Here is a 16,932-nt window from a genome sequence, read left to right as displayed (position 1 = left end):
TCAATTTTGATTCCTTGGCAGAGAGGAATATGTGATATAATAAAGAAAAAAAAACTCAAAGAATGAAGAACACTATAAATAGTCTGATCATATGTTAAAGTGATAAACTAGGGTACAAATTTGTTCTGATTTTCTGAGGTATTAATTTCATTCTTGTCCTAGATAGATATTTTCATAGATTACATATTTATAATGAATTTTAGTAATTGTTTTAAATACCTGCACAGATTCTTTCTGGCATATAGGCCAGTAGTTTCCTTAGAGATTTTTAACTAGACTTCATTCTTTCTTCATGACACTTAATATCTCTTTATAAAGGTTTAATTCAAATGACCATGACAGTTTAGTAGTATTAATCTCACACATGGTTTTCAAATGACAGATATTTAAGTCTGATTGGAAGAGACATGGTAAAATGCAAAGTGTGAAGAAATGGCTAGAGTTTTTTTCTTCCTTAATCATCTTTGGTTTTCCTTATCTTACCACATCAAAAAACAATAATCTCACAGAGAATGGAGCATATGAGTAGAATGAGCTTGCTTCTGGGTAGTATTACTTGATTTAAGACTACGATGTAGTTGGGAATCCCTTTATCATAGCTTTTACTTTATGGTAACTCCAATTTTAACATGCCATATATATAAATGGGAGCATGTATGTTAATAGTTAAAAAAAGATAAAATAAATGATACAAGAATGGAGAAACCCTAACTTACTTACAGGTACATTACAGGTGATATTTTCATATTGTCAATTTCTGGAATAGTCAGATAAACTGTACCTTGTAGTAGCAATCAAGAGACCTTATTCCAAAATGGCTATGCCCTGTGCCACACCACAACACCAGTGTTCCGTGGTTCTGGCACTTTAGTTGTTCATTGATTGCTTCTCATACACACCTTGATGAGGGTGGGGAGTGGGTGGGGGACTTTAGGCCAACCCAGTAATCTTGGGCTCAAGCCAGCCTCCTTGGACTTTAAGGCAATGACCTTTGGGCTCAAGCCAGCGACCATGGGATCATGTCTATGATCCCACACTCAAGCTGGTGAGCTTGCGTTCAAGCCAGAGACCTCAGGATTTTGAACCTGGGAACTCAGCATCCCAGGTCAATGCTCTATCCCGATGTTTCCCAACGTGGGGCCCACGCCCCACAGGGGGGAAATTCGATAGTTAAGGGGAGCAATTTGAAAATGGACTTGATACGACGTTAACTCTTTCGCCCCGGGCCATTTAAATGCAATGCTAGATATCGGTGCCAAATTTAACAAAAAATGCAATTCTTAAATAATTGCGGTAAATAATTATTAAGTGTAATTTCATTTGATGAGACCAAAATATCAACTGGGTGATTGGTGTCGTCAAGTAAACTTCGTCCTGGGTTCACCGCGGAGCATGCCGCCTGCTGCAGGGAGCCCCGGACGTTTTAAAAACTTGCTAAACAACGCAGTTATTCTCACCTATTGGCCCATCGCAACTTCTGTAGTGTTTCACATCATTCAGTTGGTGTTAATTTGAAATAAGTGTCAGTCAAAACTGTTGTAAAACCTCGTTGATTTAATAAATATACATATATATATTGTATAGATATAATTGGTAAGTATTTGATTTTATTTTTATCAATATTAAACTCTTTATTAAGTACTTCTTGCATCGGGGCTAGAAAGCACTAATATTTTATAAATATTATTGGGGCTATAATAGTGCATGCACGACAATTTTAATTTTAGAAGCATAACTTTCCAGAAAATTTTGTCAAGTGAAAAAAATATAGATACCTTTTGATTTGCGGTGGTAGTGTAGTAAATGTGTTCTATACATTTAAATAAATATGAATTTTTAGTATACGTTTACTTTATGTCACATTGAATATATTTTAACACATATTTTAATATTAGTTTTTAATTGATCTTATTTTTATTATAGCCCATAGTAAAATGAGTGGTGCAAGCAAGAAAAAAACTCGTCAATATTCGGAGGAATATTTAAAATTTGGGTTCATACCCGCTGTTCACGATGAGAAGATTCCTTTTTGTCTTTTATGCCAGCAATGCTTGACCAACGAATCAATGAAACGAGGTTGTCTCGAGGTGCATTTGAAGGCGAAACATAGTGCTCATATTAATTCAGATTTGAGTTACTTTAAAACTTTAAAGAAAATTTTTGAAAAAAGAACATTAAAGTCTCTATTTACTGCTCATACTTCAACTAATAATCGTGTTCTTGAGGCTAGTTATCAAATTTCTTTATTCATCACTAAAACTGGAGAAAATCACACTATAGGAGAGAATTTAATAAAACCGTCAATATCAGCATTTCTTAAAACGGTTCTTGAAAAAGATGACAAAGATGTAAAAGCTATGCCACTCAGTAACAATTCTGTTAGCAGAAAAATAGATGAAATGAGTGAGGATATTGAAAAACAACTTATTGAAAAGCTGAAAACTAGAAAATTCTCCTTGCAAATGGATGAACCAACTTTGAGAAACAGTGAGGCAGTATTGATAACTTACGGAAGATATATTGATAAAAGACATTTTGCTGAAGAAATGTTGTTCTGTAAAAGATTAGAAAGCACCACTACCTCCAAAGATATATATAATAAGCTAAAAAACTACTTAGATATCAATGATATACCAATGAAAAATATAACATCTTGTGCTGCAGATGGTGCTCCCAATATGATGGGCAAGAAAAATGGCTGCTTAAAACTGATGAAAGATGCGAATCCAGAAATGATTCTTGTGCATTGTGTTATTCATAGGTAAAACTTGGTAGCTAAACACATCTCGCCTGTTCTGAATGAAGTATTACATACTGTAATAAAGTGTGTTAATGCTATTAAAGCTAGTGCCAAATGTGGGCATATTTTCAAGCTATTTTGTGAAGAACAAAATGAAGACCATGTGAGACTTTTACTTCATACTGAAGTAAGATGGCTATCTAAAGGAAACTGTTTGAAAAGATTTATGGAACTGTTTGATACTCTTAGTGATTTTTTAAGCGACAAACCTGAAATGAAGTATCTGTTAACAATAGATGGTAAAGCATTTGTGAGTTATTTAGCTGATATCTTTGAAAAACTAAATATATTAAATAAGCAACTTCAAGGAACAAATCAAACTCTTGTCGATGCAAAAGCAAAGATATTTGGTTTCATTACCAATATTGAGTTATGTCAGAAACATATTAACAACAAAAACTTTAAACAGTTTCATTGGCTCCAAAAATGTGAAGTAACTGATACCACTTTACTTGTTATTGTCAATCATTTGAATATTCTATCGGCTGATTTAAAAGAAAGATTTTCTGATTTAAAACAAATTGATTTCCCAACATGGATGATGCAGCCAATGTTAGTGGATTTGTCTGATATATCAAATATGCATTATCAAGAAGAACTCGCAGAATTGTAAAATGATGAGTCAGTTAAAGCTTTATTTAATATCAAAGGAGCGATGACATGGCTTTGTGAGGAAACAGAAATCAAATACCCAAATTCAACCAAATGTGCAAGAAAACTATTGCTACCGTTTCCATCTTCATTTTTAGCTGAATGTGGATTTAGTGCTGTAAATGATTTACTGGTAAAAAAAAGAAATCGGCTGGATATAACACAACGTGGAGACTTGAGATTAAAGCTAACCAAATTGGAACCTAATATAAAATCTCTGTGCAGCAAGCATCAAGCGCAAGGATCACACTAAATTAAAATAATAAGTTAATATAGAAAAATCTATATTAAAATTATTTGGAATTTAAATTTCTGTTTTTCATTATATGTTTTGAAATTTTACTTACTGTGTTTTGTTAACAATTTCATAGTGATTTCTTCCTAGAACCTATCATTTATGTTTATTAAATGAACAAATCAATTTTTTAATGTTAAAAACTATGTATGTTACATAGGGGGGATCATAAAAATTTTAGAAAGGTTAAGGTGGGGCATGGCACAAAAAGGTTGGGAAACACTGCTCTATCCACTGCACCACCACCAGTCAGGCCTGCTTTCATTTTATTTATATTTAATTTTAATGATTGTTAAATGTTTCATAATTGACCAAAATATCTTCTATGACATCAAAACTTCATCACTTAATGATGTATTTGTCACAGGTTAAGATAGTTCTTTTTTAATCTAGAGTTCTGTTTGCAATGAATTTCTCTGACTAAATAAACTTATTCAAAAGTTACATTGAATTAAATGAGTTTTAAATTCATGGGATCAATTTTGAGTTCTCATTTGTAAATAAACTTTTTTTTTTTTAGTGTGTGAGAGAGAAGAGACAAGATGTAAGAGAGATGAAAAGCATAGTTGCATCACATTAGTTGTTTATTAATTTCTTCCAATATGTACCTTTAAGGGAAGGGGAAGCTCAGGTCAAGCCTTAATCAAGCCAGCAACCTTGACTTCAAGCCAGGGACCTTTAGGCTCAAACCAGTGACCATGGGATTATGTCTAAAATCACACATTCAAGTCAGAGACCCTGTGCTCAAGCTGGCCAGCCTGCACTCAAGCTGGATAAGCCCGTGCTCAAGTCTGCAACCTTGGAGTTTCAAACCTGAGACTTCAGTGTCCCAGATCGATGCCCTGTTCACTGTGTCACCACTTGTCATACATGAGGAGAAATGACAAAAGTCATTTTTGTGAACAATTAAAAATTAATGAGTCATCACTAGTTGCATAGATTTATATTAAAATAAGTGGAAAGATTGAGAATATCTGTGATTACTAAATTATAATAAAATTTTCTATCATACTTCATTATAGTTTTTATAATAAAAATAATTACAAAAAATACTATAGTCACCTTTTTGTAATTATCAAAATATAATTTACTCTTTAAAACTACTTTGTATTTTAAGAGTTTAGTCATAATCCATAGACTCATAGACTTTCTTTCTTTTTTTTTGGTATTTTTCTGAGGTTGGAAACGGGGAGGCAGTCAGACAGATTCCCGCATGTGCCCGACCAGGATCCACCTGGCATGCCCACCAGGGGGTGATTCTCTGCCCATCTAGGGGGTCGCTCTGCCACAATCAGAGCCATTCTAGTGCCTGAGGCAGAGGCCACAGAGCCATCCTCAGCGCTCTGGCAAACTTTGCTCCAATGGAGCCTTGGCTGCTGGAGGGGAAGAGAGAGACAGAGAGGAAGGAGAGGGGGAGGAGTGGAGAAGCAGATGGACACTTCTCCTGTGTGCCCTGGCCGGGAATCGAACCTGGGACTCCCGCACACAAGGCCAACGCTCTACCACTGAGCCAACCGGCCAGGGTCATCCAAAGAGACTTTCTTATGTACCTTTTAGTAAAGTATGCACTGTTATAATAATTTTAAATAAATAAATACTTATTTCTTCATTATAACCACCTGTTCTCTTTGAAGGGAAGATAAACTTGCTTATAATTTTGTATTTTTATTGCGCAATTTATATACTAATATGCACTACAGAATTTTCAAAGTATTTAGAATACAGGCATACTCAGAGATATTACAGTTTTGGCCCAGATCACGGGAGTAAAGCGAATATCTCAGTAAAGTCAATCACAAGAGTTTTTTCCAGTTTATACAAAAGTTATGTTTGCACTATACTGTAATTTTTTAAGTGTGTACAATGTATATACCTAATAAAAGTACTTTATTGCTAAAAAAATGCTAACTCTCACTTGAGTCTTCAGTGGACTGTACTGGTTTTGCTTGGGAGGGGTTCTATCTCAACATTGATGGCACTGTCTGATCAGGGTAGTTAGTGGTCACTGATGACTGGGGCGGCTGTGGCAATTTCTTTAAATAAGAAAACAATAAAGTTTACCACAGTTATTGCTCTTCCTTTCATGAACAATTTTTCTGTTGCATGCATGAACAATTTTTCTGTTGATAGCATTTTACCAACTGTAGATTTTTTTTTAATTGCAGTCAATCTTCTCAAATCCTAGTGCTGCTTTACCAATCATGTTAATGTAATATTCTAAATTCTTTGTTGTCATTTTAACAATATCTATGTCTTCACTAGGAGTCAATTACATTTCAAAAAACCACTTTCTTTGCTCATCCATAAAAAGTAACTTCTCGTTCATTGAAGTTTTTTTAAATTTAATTAATTAATTTATTTATTTATTTATTACAGAGACAGAGAGTGAGTCAGAGAGAGGGATAGACAGGGACAGACAGACAGACAGGAACAGAGAGAGATGAGAAGCATCAATCATTGGTTTTTCATTCAGTGTTGAGACACCTTAGTTGTTCATTCATTGCTTTCTCATATGTGCCTTGACTATGGGCCTTCAGCAGACTGAGTAAGCCCTTGCTGGAGCCAGTGACCTTGGGTTCAAGCTGATGGGCTTTTGCTCAAACCAGATGAGCCCACACTCAAGCTGGCGACCTCGGAGTCTCGAACCTGGGTCCTCTACATCCCAGTCTGATGCTCTATCCACTGCGCCACTGCCTGGTCAGGCTCATTCATTGAAGTTTTACCATGAGACTGCAGCAGGTTGGGTCACATCTTTAGGCTTCACTTCTAAGTCTCGTTCTCTAGCTATTTCTACCACATTTTCAGTTATGTCTTCCACTCAGGTGGAAGTTACGTCTTGAACCCCTCAAAATTATTCAATCCCCCCAAAAAATTATTCAGTCAACTTTTTCCAAACTCTTGTTGATATTGATATTTTGATCTCTTTTTATGAATCACAAACATTCTGAATAGGCTCTGGAATGGTGAATCTTTTTCAGAAGGTTTTCAACTTACTTTGCCCAGATCAATCAGAGAAATCATTATCTATAGCAGCTATAGTCCTTTGAAATGTATTCCTTAATAAGAATTTAAAGTCAAAATTACTCCATCCATGAGCTGCAGAATGGGTGTTGTGTTAGCAGACATGGAAACAACATTTATCTCACTGTTTATCTCCATCAGAGCTCTTGGGTGACCAAATGCATATTTTGAAATGAATATATTTTTTTCTGAACAGTAGGTTTCAATATTGGGCTTTGAAAATTTAGTAAACCAGATGTGCTATCATCCAGACATTATTGGTTCATTTATAAAACATAGGCAAATAGAATTAGCATACCGTACATCTTAAGGGCCCTCAGCTTTTTGGAATAGAAAATGATTATCAGTTTCAACTTACAGTCAACAGCTGTGTTAGCCCCTAACAAAAGATTCAGCTTGTCCTCTGGAGCTTAGAAGCCAGACATTGACTTCTCTCTAGCTCTGAAACTCCTGGAATGCTTCTTCTTCCAATATAAGGCTGTTTCATCTACATCGATAATCTGTTTAGTGTAGATGTTATTGGCAAAATGGCACCAGAGTGTTAACAGTGATTGGCCCTCAGTTCATTAGCCTTGGTACTTGAGTACTAGATAGGAAAGAATTCAGAGTCAAGACTCACATGTAAGCAAAAGTTTATTTAGAAAGACACAGAGGTAAGAGAAATGAACTGTAGAAGAAGCCAGCTAAACTGCCTGGGCCCAATAAATAAGTAAGAGAGGCAAAAGAAAGGGCCTTGCAAGGGCTTGTATGGGAGTTTTATGAAGCCATTTTCTGGCCCCCTTGTTCCTTCTCTAAGGTGGGGGCAGTCTACCACATGACTAGCAACATGGTAGGGGATTAAGCTCACCCTAGTAGCAACATCTTACCCTACAATTGTTTGCTGCTAGACATCAGGGGCTTTCTGCTCTGGTGACCTTCTGTACCTGGCCTGACATCCTTACTCTGCTCATGTCTAACTGCCCACTACATAGCTATCTTTATTAATTATTGTAGCTAGATCTTCTGGATAACTTGCTGCAGCCTCTACATCAGCACCAACTGCTTCACCTTGTACTTTTATGTTATAAAAATAAGTTCTTTCTTAACCCTCATGAACCAACCTCTGCTAGCTTTAAATTGTTCTTGTGAAGCTTTGTCACCTCTTTCAGTGTTCATAGAATTAAAGACGGTTAGGGCCTTCCTCTAGCTTTAGCTTTGGCTTACAGGGATATTGTGGCTGGTTTAGTCTTCTGTTCAGACAATTAAAACTTTGTAACAGCAATAACGCTGTTTCACTTTCTTATTATTTGTGTGTTCACTGAAGTAGCACTTTTAATTTTCTTCAAGAATTTTTACTTTGCATTCACAACTTGGCTGTTTGGTGCAAGAGACCTAACTTTTTTCCTACCTGGGCACTTGACATGCCTTCCTCATTATGCTTAATCATTTCTGTCTTGTGTATAAAGTCAAAGACATGAGAATCTTCCATTTACTTAAACACTTAACATCATTTTATGGTTATTAAATGATCTAATTACAATGTTGTCATATCTCAGGGAATAAGGAGGGAGGCGTGAGGAGGGGAGAAATGAAGGAATGGCCAGTTGGTGAGCAGTCAAAACGCACATTTTTTGATTAAGTTTGCCACTTTATGTGGGTACAGATTATGTTTTTCCAAAACATTTACAGTACTAATTGACCACAGATTAACATAGCAAATATAACAGTAATGAAGAAGTTTTAAATATTGCAATAATATCCAAAATGTGACACAGGGACATGAAGTGAGCAATTCTGTTTGACAAATCACACTGATAAACTTGCATGATGCAAGATTGCAAAAGATTTTCAATTTGTAAGAAAATATATTACAAAGCACAGTGAAATGAGGAATTCTTATTGTGAGGAAAACAGCTGTGCTAGGCTTGCTTGCTTGCACTAAGCATGATTAGTGTGTGAGCACATGTCAGAGTCACGTTGTATAGTCAATGCAAGGCTACAGAAGCTTGCCCTTAGGGTAGATGGCGGATTATCGCAGATTGCCTGCCTGCCACTGTGAGGGGCCATTCTCCTGTATGTTAGCCTGCTGCTGGGAAGAAGCAGTTTTCCCTGTTTGCTCATCCACAGTTGCAAACAAGAATGGCCCAATGCTTTCTGGCTCTGCGGTTCCTCCACCATCTGCCCAAATCCAATGTGGACCTGCCTGGCCTTGGCCACTAGTAATACACCTATAAAATTTTTACACCTATATTTAGTTTTCTACTTCCTAACTCAGAGGTAAGAACTGTGTGCATTGTGTATCTTTCTACTGCTTTTCAATCAATTACATAATATAAAGATATATCCTTTAGCGAAATCTAAATGTTATTATATAGTACATATAGTATTATAACTCTGCTTTTTATGAAATAATATATGTGGAAAAGTTTTCTTGTAAGCCTTTGAGTCTATCTCATTATTTTTAATGCCTTTTTAATGTTATATCAATGAACTATCATTTATCAAACAAGTCTTCCCCTTATATGGACTTAGTTTCCAGATTTTTGCTATTAAATTTGTATACAAGATTGAGCAAATGTAGGTTTATAGTTGTGAATACACAAAACACAGAGTTTATTCATGTATTATTTATTAATCACTGTATTACTTTCCATATAAACAACTGTAAGCCTACTTTTGTCTCCCCTGTATATATAAAATTTAATATGTAATATATAAAACAGATACGTAATTTAATATAACATAATATATAATTTATTTTGAAAATGTGAGAATATTTTAGTATATCTGCATTTTTTTCAGAGGCAACTGACAAATAAAATTAACTGAGATGCTCAAATAAACAAAGAAACCCTATTGTTTAATACAAGAACGTTTTCTGAGGTATACCAGCTTGACGTAGGGAAGTACCTACAGTCTAAGTTATGAAATGACTCTGAATCTCTGATCTTTTCTCCTTTATGTAAGGCTTGTTCTCAGAGAAGTTTTCTCCATGTGTCGAAAAAGAAGACTGCCACTTGATTTAAGTTTGTGTGGTCCTTACCTGCATCAATTTAAGGCCTGGAATTCTCTTTCTTTTAGAAATCTTGTGCAAAATTATCAGTGGGACTTGATCCACTTTTGTTATACTAAATTTTGACATACTCAAAGCAAGAAAGGGGATGAGGAATCTATAGTCCTATCAATATATTCTTGATGCTGTTATTGACAATCTCCATCATAATACATAGGATGAGAGAAGCTCTTCAGAGGAAAAAAAGACAAAAACAATAGATACAAAGAGAATTAATATTTTAAACTTTGGCAGATGTAGCCAGATTTCACTTTTGTAGCAATTTTTACTGCAACCAAAGTATGTGAAATAGCTTCATCGCATCATATCAATACTCCATCACATCCATTATTTTAATTTGATGGGTTTTTAAAAAGTCTCATATTTATTTTATTTACTATTTCTCTGTAATATTGATGAATTAGGGTATTGTTCTCACATGTTTATTGGGCATTTGTATTTCTTCTATGGATTGTTTATTTTGTATTAAATAACTTGTATTTTTTACATTATCAGGAAATCTTATATACCTGAGTAGTAATTCTCTGTTGCATAGATAACACATAAGTTCTTTAGTCTACATTATATCTTTTAGCTTTTCAATGATGTCTTTCATTACACAGTATTCTTTGTGGGTTCTGATTATTGTATATTTCCCAGGAAGGTATACCCCCCAACAAGATAGGCTTAGTATTTATTCTAACATTTTTAAAGTTTTTAAAAACATAGTTATTTTATAATTATATATTTAATATTTAAAGCAAACAATTAAGACCTATTGTAATACATGCTTCAGTAGATAAGTCAACCAACAACCATGGTTTTTGGCTGATTCTGGAGAGCAGATGAAAGTTTTCTGTTGGAAGGCATCAGGACTCTTACTTCCTAACCATATACATCAGTAATAAAGGGTCTGTTCTATCAGGGCCATCTGGAACCCACTTCTTTCTTTCTACTCTACTGTCCTCAGCATGTTTGCTCTTGTTCCTAGACTTACTTCATTTTAGTCACAAGGTGCCAGGTATCAGATCTTCACTTGCTGGTGTCTAAAGCAGAAATGAAACAGATGCAGATAATAGAGGTGACTTATTCAAATATGAAGGAAAAACCTTTCCTAGAAATAAGTTTCACCACACATTTCCATATATTTCTTTAGTTAGAAATGCATCTCAAAACCACTTACCCAGACCAATCCTAGGCATAGGTGATTGAGATCAATATGATCAGCTTAAACTAATTATTATACATTCCCTAGAACCAGGACCATTGCCCACTGAACAAATTTGTTAGCAAAAAAGAGAGATTGGTAATGATGGGCAAATAATATCATCTGTTACACTAAATGTAAAAATACAGTACTTTAAATTTCCATAGGTTTTCATATATTAGCTTGTTTGATTTAATCTTACATTCATGTAAGAACAGTCCCCCCCCCTATTTTCACAGATGAGAAAACTGAAATCTAAAAAGTTACATGATTTGCCTAATATCATAAAACTGATAAAAAGATGTGAGAGAAATTTAATTCAGGTCTTCTAATTCCTAGTTCAAAACTTTGCTACTGAACACTTATTTAAACAAAGTCTTTGAAATATGAAAAATGCAAGAGTAGTTTTAGTTTTAGATACATGAGTGCAACATCATCACAAAATCCTAAATTCCTTTTTTCCTTAGGTACAAAAAATATCGTGTGATTAGCTAAACTACTAGAAATGGGCTTGTTGATAGGAAGGAATGATGACACAGCGCAAGTCATTTCTCACACAAAGGGAACTTGCAATTATTAAAATAAGTAGAAGAAACTAGTTTCCACAAATGTGTTCAGGGCAAGTTGCAAAACTGAATTGAGTGGTTTCCATTTCTGTGGGAATGAAATACAAGGTAAAGATACCTTGCCCATAATATTACATAAGGAGAAAAGAGCACCACAGATACTGTTTTGTTTATAGTCTCTTCTCCCAGTACTTCTACCTTTTAGGGAATATCATTCAGATTTTTATTTTTTTTTACAGGAATTCCTTCCAAAAGGATTCCTGACATGTCACACACCAACTCTTAAGAATTTAGTTCTCTCTTGTTTCAAGAGATAATGCAGTGCTAAGAACATTAATGTCTGAGGATCTCTTTGCTGACAGCCAGTCTGACATCCTGGCTCATATAAACTAAATTTAAGTATGAAAACAGACATGCTACATTTGCTGCATTATGAATATTCCAAGCACTCTGGGTAATAAAAGAGGATCTGCACAGATTGTTACAATGTTAAAGTTGTGTGTTTTTGTTTAAAACATCTTTATTCAGTAGACACACCTGATTTGCAGAGAGGCCAATTTATAATTCATTTGCTGTTTTATGGTCTGCTCTTTAATGCCTAAATAGTAAAGAGAAAAATCCTTTACCTATTACTTGTTTATGTGATTCAGCTTGCAATGCAGATTTAAGATTACAAAATCCCATTAAAATAGCAAGGAAGAAATTACTTTTTTAGATGAAGATTTTCCAGATTAAGGGCTGAATCTTTTTATAACTTTTTTATTAAAAAAAAGGAATAAAAATGTACATATCCTTACCCCTCTCTTTTTTCCCTCTTTCCCCATCTTCCACCCTTGTTCCTTCCTCCCTTTCTCCTTCTCTCCTTCCTTGGAGTTCTTTCTGTTTGCTTATATTTTTAGTGTTTTGATACTGTTATGATGATAATAAAGAGAATCTGGTTATATGATAAGATAAATAAATTTTGAGATACTTGTAATAAATTGAAAAAATATTTCATGTGAATGTATTGAAATAAAAGTCGAACAGATTGGAGTGACCAACTAAAGTTATCCACGTAGTTTGTCAAGCATTTCAGTTGAGTATACTTTGGACTAGAAATTATGTTTACAGTAAAAATGTCAAATAGTGATTTAAACATCCATATATACTTTGTTATATATACCACTTATAAATACCACTTATAAAATAATAACATTTTATGTGTGTGCTTGGGCAACTAATGAGGTTGTTTCTTCTGACTTAAGTTTTTTCACTTGTAAAATGATCAAGGTCATTAACTCAAATGCCCGTGGAGGGCCAGAGTATATAGGGAGTCACAGGGACTCTTTGCAACTGCAGAATCATATTCTGTTAAAGATGGTCCCTGCCTCCCTGCTTTCCCTCCTTTCCTTCCCTTATTTCCAGACAATTTGGCTCTGATGAAACATTTGAGAGCTGAGTTTAGCCAATGGAACTCGAGCTTACGACTTTTAACTAAGAATAACTGATATCACATCCAGCTTTGAAATTGGATTTTTGATAACAATTAGAAAAAATATTTCTTCATTCTAAACTTCTACTTGCTTAATTCTCTTTTACCTTTAAAATTTGACAATAAATGACCCCACATTTTCAGTTCTATTTGAAAGTCATCAGTCAAGAACTATTATTTTAATAATAAAATACATTAATTATATGTATATAATGAACACACACATATACTATATATATGTGTGTATATTTATATATATATATATATATATTTTTTTTTTTTTCCCCCTGGAGAATAAGGCTCTCAGTTTCAAAGTTAGATGACATGGAACTTTTATTTTTAAATAAATAAATTTTTTTTGTATTTTTTCAAAGGGAGAAACAGGGAGGTAATCAGACAGACTCCCGCATGCGCCCGACCAGGATCCACCCAGCATGACCATCAAGGGGCGATGCTCTGCCCATCTGGGCTGTTGCTTCATTGCAACCAGACCCATTCTAGTGCCTGAGGTAGAGGCCATGGAACCATCCTCAGCACCTGGGCCAACTTTGCTCCAGTGGAGCCTTGGCTGCAGGAGGGGAAGAGAGAGATAGAGAGAAAGAAGAGGGGGTAAAGTGAGAAGCAGATGGGTGCTTTTCCTGTGTGCCCTGGCCGGGTATTGAACCCAGGACTTCCACACACCGGGCTGACACTCTACCGCTGAGCCAACCAGCCAGCGCTGACATGGATCTTTATATAAAATAAACTCTTATCTATTGTTCTGAAGAAAACCTGACTTTAAAGATCTAATAAAAGAAATCTTTTGTTAAGTAAGGAATAGGTTTATTCTTTTGAATGATTCTTTATGTTACCCTTTGGTTTGCCTAGTCAGATTCTTAAACTTTAAGTGTCAGTGCATCATAGTCACTTAATTTTATTTTTGAAACTACTTAGAATTAATGGATAAAAAAGAATAAACCCATTTAACAAAGGCATTTTTTCCTCTTGCATTCACATTTTTTTCTATTATCTAGTCCTAGTAGTTTCAAATTTACAAAGTTAAATCTGAATACTTAGTACTATGTAGAGAAAATCAATTACAATTTATCCAAGGCTCAATAGACATTATATACTCCTGAAATGGTCAAGTTTAAGATTATGCCAGGATTAAGTTATGTTTAATATCATGTTTGTGAGAAAATGGTGAATTTAGGGTCATTCAGTTTACTTCAGACAGTCTTTATAAGCTTTTGGATTTCTCAGAGCATAATCCCCAAGAGATTACAGAATTTTCTGTTTTTACTGCTATATCTGAGTTGCTTAGAGTAGTTAATGTCAGTGTTTAGAACAGTGTCTAGGACTGTTCCAATAAATACATGTTTTAGTAATCACTGGATAATTACAAAGAAAAAACAATTTTAGGATGCCAACCATAAATATTGATAGCAAATGGTATTCTAAGGAAAATATAATAGGGAGATAATATAATATGGTAAATATAACATATAATATAATATATAAAATATATTATATATAATATATATCATAGTATATAATACAATAAAATGTAAAAGGTTAAACAAGATATTCATTTCTTAAAATTTCCAAGGAGAAGCTAAGAGGAGAAATGAGGCACTTACCTCACCAGTACTAATTGAATTTTAAAATAGTATTGGTAAAGCTATCCTTACAGAACTATATTATAATTTTAAACCGTTGACCAAATAAATTATTAACTGTAACTGTACTCATTAGTTTCCATAAAATAGAGTAAATAAGATAATTATGACATTGTCTTATTTACTCTATCCTTGCTTTGTAGATCATATACATATGATATATATATATATATATCATATATATATGTCTGATTGAGTAAAGTAGATTATCTACTTTTGTTGTTTGTAGACATTTCCTTCCTTCCTTCCTTCCTTCCTTCCTTCCTTCCTTCCTTCCTTCCTTCCTTCCTTCCTCCCTCTCTTTCTTTTTTATTAAGTGAGAGATTTGGAGGCAGAGACAGACTCCCACATGTGCCCCAGCTGGTATCTACTCAGCAAGCCTCCTACCGGGGGATGCTCTGCCCATCTGGGGTCATTGCTCCATTGCTCAGCAACAGAGCTATTTTAGTGCCAGAGGCAAGGCCATGGAGCCATCCTCCATGCCCAGAGCCAACTTGCGTGAACCAATCAAGCCATAGCTGTGGGAAGGTAAGAGAGACAGAGAGGAAGAGAGAGATAGAGAGAAAGAGAGAGAGAGAGAGAGACAAGAGAAGGGAAGGGAAAGGAGAAGCAAATGGTTGCTTCTTGTGTGTGCCCTTAGTGGGAATCAATCCTAGGACATCCACAAGCCAGGCCAATGCTCTATCTCAACACACTGTTTCTTAAGTGTATTGTCAGCAGTGTACTCTGCTTAATTATGTTTTTCTTATTATTACCCCAACTATACAGTCAATAATAGGTCATTTAAATCCTAATTTATAAACAATATCTTGAAAATATGTTTCTTAATTAATAAAATTGTGTCATTTGGGTTATAAAATGACTGTTTTAAAACAACACCCACTCATATTTCTATTGTTGTATTGTTATTATTTTATTCATGGCTGTAGTGCAGAACATTGATTGGTAATTTGTATCAATTACCTACTGCTGCATCAGAAATTATTCACACTTAGTGGCTTAAAAGAACAATTACTTTTACCCATCATGAATCTTCTACTTGGGCAGGACTTGACAAAAATGGCTTGCCTCAGGTGGGCGGCTCAGGTAGGAGATGGATCATTTACTTTTAGTGTCACTCATTCTCATGACTGGCACTTTGGGAAGCTCCAGCTGAGGCTGTGTGTAAAACAGAAGATATTGTTGTATTCACCTTTGGAAACAATAATCTACCATGTGAATATTGATTTGGCATATGCAAAAAAACTATTCTTTTCATGTTTCTAAAATACTCTTAGAAATGGAGATGTTGTGGCTCTCATCATCCTGAGTCCTTTTCTGTGCATTTATGTGGCTTACTTTTTTTTTCTTTTTAATTGAATTTTTTGGGGTGACACTAGTTAAATAATTATACAGGTTTCAGATGCACAATTCTACAACACATCATCTATACACTGTGTTGTGTGTTCACCCCCCTTAGTTGTCTCAGTTCATCCCTATTTATCCCCCTATACTTTCCTCTACCGCCTCCCACCCTCAGAAATCACCATACTGTTGTCCATGTCCATGAGTTTTTTATTTTTGTACTTTACATGGCTTTTTTTCTGTATTGTGGCTTTTGTTCATACCCTTACGGCTTAGCACCCACCTCTTATATTTTGTAAGTCCGAGTATGTATCTACTGGATGTAGCATGAATGAGTATGTGCCTTCTAATGCCAAGGTTTTCTTAAAGCTTTTCTTATACCTTGAAAAGACTTTCTAGGAGAAAGTGAAAGTCATGAGAATCAACCAAGAGCATGTTTGCTGGGCACTATTAGATTAAAGTACTATTTCTGATGTATATTTTCTCTATATCCCCAACTGCATGTACAGATAGAAGAGTAAAATTATTTAAAATCAAATCTAAATCTGATCCAGCTATTTTCTGCTAATAATATTTTGGTATGATGAGTATTTTATTTAGTCTTAAGTTATGCTTTTAATACTTATGACTTGAAAATATCTTAAAACTTTAAGACAAAACTGAATAAAATGACTAATGCAGTCACATATCTTCTGTTTCTAAACTGAGTGGAAAATGGAATCTAGATAATGTATAATATTTAGTCTTCTCTGTTATTCTTTCTCTTCCTCAATCTATCTGACAGAATCTGAAATAGTCTTAAATTTGTTGGACTAGTGAGGCCAGACATTTTTCTTTCATAAGAAGGCAATGCTACTGAAGGCAAGGTGTAATGAAATAATCTCTTAG

General features: G+C 34.6%; 1 protein-coding gene and 1 non-coding gene across 2 annotated transcripts in view; one reads left to right on the top strand and one right to left on the bottom strand.

Annotated features, from left to right (window-relative positions):
* Nucleotides 1–16,932, top strand: part of LINGO2 (leucine rich repeat and Ig domain containing 2) — a 1,440,550-nt gene that overhangs the window by 40,722 nt on the left and 1,382,896 nt on the right. The gene's annotated exons all lie outside the window — the stretch shown is intronic.
* TRNAT-UGU (transfer RNA threonine (anticodon UGU)) lies at nt 5,196–5,271 on the bottom strand. The gene has a single exon. It is a non-coding gene; the product is annotated as a tRNA-Thr (tRNA).

Source organism: Saccopteryx bilineata, chromosome 2 (assembly GCF_036850765.1).
Source record: "Saccopteryx bilineata isolate mSacBil1 chromosome 2, mSacBil1_pri_phased_curated, whole genome shotgun sequence".
Taxonomy (NCBI): domain Eukaryota; kingdom Metazoa; phylum Chordata; class Mammalia; order Chiroptera; family Emballonuridae; genus Saccopteryx; species Saccopteryx bilineata.
Note: the sequence above shows the minus strand (reverse complement) of the source record. Positions and strands in the feature narration are given on the sequence as shown.